The sequence below is a fragment of the Pogonomyrmex barbatus genome, unplaced genomic scaffold (genome assembly GCF_055798465.1).
Source record: "Pogonomyrmex barbatus isolate J1 unplaced genomic scaffold, ASM5579846v1 scaffold1, whole genome shotgun sequence".
NCBI classification, from domain to species: domain Eukaryota; kingdom Metazoa; phylum Arthropoda; class Insecta; order Hymenoptera; family Formicidae; genus Pogonomyrmex; species Pogonomyrmex barbatus.
In genome coordinates this window covers 24439910-24448867 of record NW_028297098.1, presented here as the reverse complement: position 1 = coordinate 24448867, position 8958 = coordinate 24439910, and the positions used below count along the sequence as shown (strand labels likewise).

Below are 8958 nucleotides of genomic sequence, written 5' to 3'. Positions count from 1 at the left end.
GGTGCGCGATACGAAAAGCCGTGTCGCGGTTCCCCACTCCCTCCAACGTCATACCCTCTTCGTCCCTTTCGGTGTTTGCCCCTCCCTAAGGCGAGAACACTTATAGCGTATCTCCTCGTCAGACTAGATCGCCTCGAGGAGCTCCCCCTCCTGCAAACGTCTCGCCAAACTCTCGCCGTACCCTTCATAATCATTTCTTAATAATAGTTTATTCCACATATACTATATTTTCATTCCAAAAACTTTACTATATATTTTGGTTTGATCATATTTTGGATGACTCAGTATACCGTTTGTTTAAATAATTTAAAAATGTTTTTACACACACACACACCACACACACACACACACACACACACACACACACACATCCATATTTTCTCTTTATAATGATAATAAATTGCGAAATTTTGTAATAAATATATATTTAATAACAATAATTATATAGGAAATAATTTATAATTAAATAATTATTTATAATATTACATATGTTGACGTATAGAAGTAATTATTCGGCTGTTAGAAGTAATATTCCAATTGCAATGTGCATTTGTTCGATAGTAATTTTAAAGACATTTGAAAATGTACAAATGCAAATTACTTAATATATATAATAAGAAATACACAAAAGAATAATAATAATTAATAAAAATAGAAATTGAGAATTTAGTTTGGTGAATAGAATTGTGCACAATGGCGGGCCCCTAGCATTCTCGACTATTTTAAAATTTCATTTTCCTAAAATTAAAAAATAACGCTCATTTCCGCAAATCCATAATGACGCAGCAAAAAATGAAAACTTAAGCGATTTTTGTAGCGGTAACTTGATATTACGTTTACGATTTCGCTATCTAATATCGCAGGTAACGCGAAACTCGCTTGTCGGCGCCTTGCATAGTTTTGCGTCGTATTAAAGCTCGCTCGTTGCACTTAAATTATAATATCAAGCATTGTATTTTTTTCTTGTATCATATCAAAATAAATTAGATTTTTATGTAACATGTGTAATAACGTAAATCAGTAAAATATGTCGAAAATTTATTTTTTTGTTTTTTATTAATATACACATATTTCGATCTGCATTCGTCTGCATTTGTGCGTTCTAAAAAAACATATTTTTTATATTGTAAAATGTATTTTATAACAGTTGATTAAAGTTTCTATGAATATTTATTAATTCATTAAAGACAGCCTTCAGTGCATTTTGTAAGTCTATTTTATCGAATGTAATATTCGCAATTATAGCATATAAGAAAAATTAATTTCTTTTGTATCAGAAAAGTTCATAATATTATTTGCTTTATTTTTATGACTTAATATAGTTGTAATGAGAAAAATCAACAGATTTAACATAGAAAAAATCTTTTCAAAGTTGCTAACATGATATTAAGTAATGTCATGATGATATTGTAATTCCCTGTATTATCGATTCAAGACATGAGTAGCATATCGATATTTATATATAGTGGTATTTTGATTTTTGATTTATTCTTTATTAATTTGTATCAATATTTTTTTATTTAATTGCAGATAATGTATATTCTTTTTGTTTAATATATTTACTTGTGTAGCTCCATAAAATATCAAGATAAATCGATAAATTTTTTTGTTTTTAACTTTCAATTCAATTAAATAAAATTACATAATAAAATGCTTTATGGAACGTTAAAGATTGATTTAAAAAAACAAGAATTATTCGATTGAGAATCAGTGTCTCGATAAATTCAATCTGAAATAAAATACGATTGGCTATTTTTATCGATCGGTTCGTATTTGATATCGGATCGATTGTGTATCTTTCTAATATAATCGCGAATAGACTACGTGAATATACATTGCATCATACAATAAGATTCAGTTTAATCAGATCTTATTGAATCGTTATAATCGTTATGTTCTTTTAACGATGTTATGAATGATGTCAATATTCTATTGACAATTAACAGAATAATTTTTTAGAATGTCATTATATTAGATATTTTTTGAATATTTTAATTTTAAACAATAATATTGAATAAATTGAGAAGCTCCTTTTAATAGATAAATAAAAATAATATTACATAGGATTACATATTCACAAGCATGTAACTTAAAAATAAAACAGTTACTATGCCTGATCTATTGTTATTATTTTCAAATATCGTTATTAGACCATAAAGATTCGAGAAGTTCACGAAGTGAATATGTTCAAGTGGTTTGTTCAGGCGATCTGATGTTATTGTTGTCTTCATAATATTGACAATAAAATAATATTATAGTTTTTGTTTGGATACAAATAGAAACAATTGCACATGAAATATCTAGCACGCCTTAATATCGCTTATTTAATTCTAAACAGAGAGTTAGTATTATATTAACCATTCGGCAACATATTTTGTTGTACAAACTATTGCAATAAATTGACATCAACTTTGTTCTGCTGACATGATTTAAAACAGATAGTAAATAATTGCGAAATAATAAAGTCTGCTCGAATTTTACAGTCAATAATTTTTTAGCTTATACTTATATTTCTGCTTGAATTGTGCTGATAAATATTGCAAGGTCTATTTTTGTTAGATTTAAATGACTGGAATTTGAACAACTATAATATATACATATACTGACGCAACTTATTGTCGATTGACTGTAATGTGAACTGTAATGTGTTGACTGATTCTGATTGGCGTAAACGAGTCGTTGCCAATGCGGCGCAATTTTACGAAGCTATAGTTTCATTTAAAATGTGTATCTTTTCTAATTTATTGTCCCGTTGATTAACATTAATATATTATCGGGTAAACATCACTTTTCTATGATAAATATTTTAATATAAAATATTGCCATTTTATCGAGACCAATGAAATGAGACACATGAAACAGAGATGATATATTTTACCAGAACCCGATGACTCAAAAAGAGGCTGATAAGTCGTCCTGTTATATTTTTTAAACTTTATTAATATTCGAATTGATTAATTAGTCTTTAACGTTCTTATGAAGGATTCAAAATTATAATAGTGCAAGTCGATATAATTTGATTGTGGAAAATGATAGAGATCTAAGAGATAAACTTCCGAAAACATCCGATTGCATGAATTTTGGCAGAGTTACTCGAAATGATATCAAATGAATATGGATTTAAATGTGATTAAAAATGAACTTAAAAAATCTATTTGGTGCAAAGATCTATTTTATATATAAATAAAGTTTTTCTATCAATGAATAAATCATTTTATCATTTCTATAAAAGATACGATATAAAAAACTCGTGACAAGTTATAATTTCTCAGAAAAAGAACTTTAAAGTAAAAAAAAAATTTTGTGAAAAGCTAATGATAATTTGCAGTTGTAGGTAAAATATAGTAACTATATTTATATATCTATATATTAAACTATATATTAAACTATATATTAAACTATATATTAGATATATTAACGTATTAATTAGATAAATTAACGTTGATTTGTAGTTATGTAGTAAAATGTAATATAATTATTGTTCTTCTGACTATATAATAATTATCAATAAAGGATGATGTAAACTAAGCCGATTTTGGCCTTGTAGTAAGCAAGAACGATATGTTATTTTTATAGTTTTTAAGCTGCTGAATCTGATTCTGATTCTTTAAAAAATTTTAATTTGTCTGGAAAGTATATTAAAGTCAGTGTATGTATCATATATGTATCATATATATATATATGTATTAGCATATGGGTTTTGTATTAGTGCGACAGGTGAGCGACTGAAAAATAGAATCGCGTCAAAGTGCTACCCGTTGTGCTTTTGTATACTAAAGTTATAATAGATATGCGGAAAATCATATTTATTAGATCATATCACTAAATATACAACAGTCTTCACTTAAAAAGTGCTTATTCAAACAAATTGATCTATTGCAAAATTTTGTAAAAATCTCATATCTTAGCTTCTCATTATAACATTTTATAAAATTATTCATGTTTTATTATAAAATTAAAAGTTTATCATACTTTAATAATAAAGTTATTAATAAATATAATAAATATAATAGCGCAAATGTACATTATAAATATGTAAAATTATTTATAAAAGTTAGTATAAGATAAGAAACTTCTCTTTAAGGGGAAAAGCAGGTTATGAAATAATAAAATAAAATTATTTTTACATTCCTTTCTTTTATTATTGGATTGGATGGAACATATTCAAATCATTTATTTCTCTTTTTTTTTCTGAACTGGTTATGAACTATTCTAACTATAAGCAATATTTTTTTTTAATAAATTTTCTTTGAATTCTAATTTTAATTCTAAATAAAAATAAAAATTTTAGTTTTAAGAAATAATTAATTGTTCATAATTTCCGTTAAAATTACGATTGTTTAAAATTAATCAAATCGGAATTAATTTAATTAATTAATTTAATTTAATTCTGAACAAAATTTAAAAACAGATTATAAAAGTATTTATTAAAAGGAGAAAATGTATAAAAATAAAAAAACACAATTTTGTAGAAGAACACTTTGAAAGTTTTAATACTTACTTAACGTCACAATGATATAATTATTCTTTCAATCATTTGCATAATCATCATTTCATAATATATAATATGTAAAAAATATTTAAAAGATTGATATTTTAATTATCTTCTCGAGTATAACTTTTTTCTTAAATCGAGCGACTTTGGGATTTCGGGTGCAATTGCCTAAGTATAGTAGCACGTTAAAATAGAATGTTAAATAAAACGTTAAAATGAAATGTTTTCTCAAAGACATCTGAATGAGAATATAACCATGGATGAAAATATAATTCTAAAGATATATCTTCCATTTCCGAGAAAACGATTGACATCATCGGAACAAAGATAGGGCGGTCTGCCTGATCAGCCGCGCTCGAGCTAACAGAATCATCTGCTACAGAAAAAACTGCTACAGAAAATGCGTAGAATGGATCTTTAAATTTCTATCGCTATCGAAACTTCTTCCCGATTCAATTTCCCTATTCAATCTTATTAAAGATATATTTCACGAACCATTCAATTCCGACAAACTATTCGAGAGTCTTTATACGCCAGTATGACACGTGTCCTGCGCGTTGGTCTCTCTATGCTTGACATCGTAAATCATGATCCTTGTCGATAGGTAGACACTATATTGTAACAAATGTCGCAGGATCATTCACATAAATTATGCGACACCAATGCCAACACGTGCGATAGTGTTGGCAAATGTTTCTTGGTCTTCCATCTTTCCTTCAATCATGCCAAATACAGTTGGTGCTCACTCGGAGAATAGCGTTATGCAGTTTATATGTCGCTTTTATGTGCATTTACCTTGAAAATATCAAAGTACAGAACACATTTACCATTGAGAATTGTAACCTTGCTCCGATATTCTTTCTTTATAATATCAGATCTTGATTTTATGGAACAACATTGCGAACGACGCTTCGCAAACTTTAACTTGCGAAATGACATGTGTGACTTTTTGCTCATTTCGTTTTCTTCCTCAAATAAACTAAAATATTAAATATATATGTTTGTATAATTTATATGATATTATTTATTTGAAAAAATATTTATTAATTTTTGTTGAATTATATGCATGCACATATAACACGGTTTTTTCGGATTTAAGTTAATTTCAAGCTGACCATTTTTGAAATGTTATATAAAATTCATAGTATTAATTAATTTTGTTATCGTCAAGTTAGTTTTACTATTTAATTATATATTTAAAAAGTAATATTTATCTAAATTGATTATCTACATCGATGAAACTCACGTGGAGAAAGGGTGTCTTATGTCTAATTTCATTTGACATAATTTTATGAAAAATTCAAAAATACACACATGTTTTCATTTTTTATTAGTATTTGGTATATTAGTATTTGGAAAAAAAAATGGACTTATTTCTGTTCAAACTTGTCAACTTGTTGTAAAGCGATATGAAATAATTATAACGCACACGATTAATCGTTAAATCGCGTCAGACCGCGTAATACAAATCTTATGTACTCTGTAAGATAGTCATCATCCGATTATCAGACTTGTGCGTACATATTTGAACGTAAGATTTGTGACGTGTTACAATAATAATTTGCATTGTCTCACGGCTAAACTTAGCGGGAAAAAAAAGGCCGCGCGCTGCCGAAATTTGTGTTTCTCTCAAAGGAATGGCCGATTATGTTGTCGTCACTAATGCTTAGGTATATATCCGCGCAGGTGTGCACACGTATTTGATGAGAACACGTCTAATCTGACCAGCAAGGTCCTTTGAAGTCTCCTTATGTTGAGAAGAGATCAGACTCCACATGGGAGCTCTCTCTCTCAACCCGCGAGTACAATCCACGTCAAAAATATTCGGCATATGATATTCTAATATCGTTAGACTGTCACACTGTATTTTATAGATCTTGGAAAACATGTGTGCAATATAGTGCGCTTTTACTCATACTAGAATTAACACTCGAAGGCCGTAAATATGTCTCGACGTTAATCTTTAGTGTGTAATACGAGTCCCACATACATTTGACGTAGAGCATGTTGTTGCGTAAGAAAACGTGATAGAGAGAAGAGAGAGAGAGAGAGAGAGTGTGACATTGTGAATGAAGGGAATCCTTATGAAAAAAGAAAAGGAAAAAGAGAGATTCAAATGACAAAATTTTTTGTATTTAGATTTCCACAGAGTCCTTGCGATTAAAAAATTATATAATATGCATTTATTTATTTATGGATTGCATTTCTTTAAAAAAAAAGAGGAAAGAGAAACATATGACATTTCACGACATTAATATGAATAATATTCATAATTTCTTTATTTTAAAACTATTTTAAACAGTGTATTAATATTAACATGTTTTAGACAGTTTGTGATTGGTTCATAAGCTCTTAAATAGGTATTTAAAATAATCATGATTATAAGAACTAATTATGAATACTATAAATAAAAATTAAAAAATGGTTACTATAATAAAGTTAATTACTGAAAAAATAGATTTTATATTTTATTGTAACTTTTATAATTATATTCTGTATACATATTAATAAGGAAGCTCTAATTTAGGATAAAGCAATATAAAGCTTAATGCAATTATTTCTTAATTTTCGTTTATTAACAATTCAAATGCAATTAGAAATGAAAAAAGAAGATATTTTAAAAAATAAATCTAATTAAATTAATTTATCTACTAAATCAAATTAATCAAATTAACATATCTACTAAAAATGTTTTAGTAAAGCTAAAGTTACAAATAAAATCTTGTTAAATTTTTGCTTAAAATTATTAAATGCATTAATATCTTTACACAATATACATTTACTCTAACATTTAGCTTTACATTTTATTGTCGATAAAAAATTTGCAATGACATGGCGAAAAACGACAAGATTAACGACGTGTTATTGGGTCCGAGAATAAGAATGTAAAACGAGCTTCATGTTGCCTTCTCATAAAGATCTAATTAGTGTATAAGATAAAATAAGTAAATAAGTAAAATAAGTAAATTGAGAAGAGTCGACAACGTATCGTTGTAACTTTCTATTTTATCAATCACCGGCGATTCTTATTCTCAAATTCCCACACAATCGATGTCATGGTTTATTACTTTTGCTTTTCTCATTCTCACATGCCACGCTAATAATTTATGTTTGCACACGTTAATAATTTATAATATTTAATAACATAGTGAATTATCTCGACGCAATTTCAAACATGCAAAAGATTGAATATCGTCCGCGTGACGAGGAAGGATGCCATCATATTTAAAATGATAATTCTTACAAGCAAGCAAGGTACTTGGTCACGAGAAGATAAGACGCATTCTTCGTATAGTTACTGCCGATAAGACCGTTTTTACCATAATAATTTCTTAAAACGTTTTACAAATCTTCACGAAATATGGTGGCAGCGCTTATCTTACGGAATTTCTTCTTTCAATCATTAAAACAATTTCGTTCATAGTCCACAATTGACTAGCTTATCTAATATAAATATCTATTAATATCCTTACTTTTTTGTTAACATTAATATAATTATTAATTTTCTATCATCTATCGCGTATTTATTTATTAAATTAATTTTATTTAAGCAATATTGCCGATTAAGTTTGGTCGAAATCAATCTAAATAATTAATATACAAAGTTCAGTAATTGAATCTAATAAATTTTTCAGTTTTGTGAAGAAATAGTTAATGTAATAAATATAACAATAATAATTTTCCAGTATTTCTATTTATAACAAGTTCAGATCTAAAATCCTGTAAAAAACTCTCAATTTTAAATATCTTTTTGCAGTTTGTTATAAAAATTATTCATTAATAAATCTTGATTTTGAATTCTAATTTAAAAGATTTCTGAATAGTATATCTTAAAGGAAAGATGTTTAAAAACAAAATTTCAAAAAATATTTTTTAATAAAATACAGCAATAAAATCAAGGATTAAAACACAATTGAAACTTATTTAAATAGTGTAATAAAAAATTTTCTAAAAGATTGGAATGAGTTGTTAAATAAAGTAATGCTTATTTATATTGAGATTATATTTTTGGAATTTAATTCATTATATTACATGATAATATTAAAACAACATATCTATTTTACTTACTTTTTTAATTTAGTTATTATTTTAGATTTTGTTCTTTTTTTTTTTAATCGAAAAAAATCAGATTCAATTGTTAAATTCTGTATTGCCTATTAGAGGTGGGGGAAGAAATACATATATGCATGCTTATTTTTCATAGATTTTGCGGTCACATGTAAAAATTACGTCACTTAATTACGTCACTTAAACCGCTTGCGTAAAATTGTGGTCGTTACATAATATGAAAAATTTATTAGTTAAAGCTGTATTAATTTTATTTTTTGTTTTGTTTTATTTTTGTTTTATATGTTTTCGTTCGTTTATATTTTTCAGTGGAGAAAGATGTACAAATGCACTTATTTCTAAATTAAATTATTTTTAAATTTATTATCTAGATATAACGGAATTAAATGATCGAA

At 26.7% G+C, this 8958-nt stretch overlaps 1 long non-coding RNA gene across 1 annotated transcript; it reads right to left on the bottom strand.

Moving 5' to 3' along the window:
• Positions 1–4464: 4464 nt before the first annotated feature.
• Positions 4465–6513, bottom strand: LOC148938291 (uncharacterized). The gene is made up of 2 exons (XR_016139917.1): positions 5742–6513; positions 4465–5474 (listed from the first exon to the last, which is right to left on the bottom strand). It is a non-coding gene; the product is annotated as an uncharacterized LOC148938291 (long non-coding RNA).
• Positions 6514–8958: the final 2445 nt, after the last annotated feature.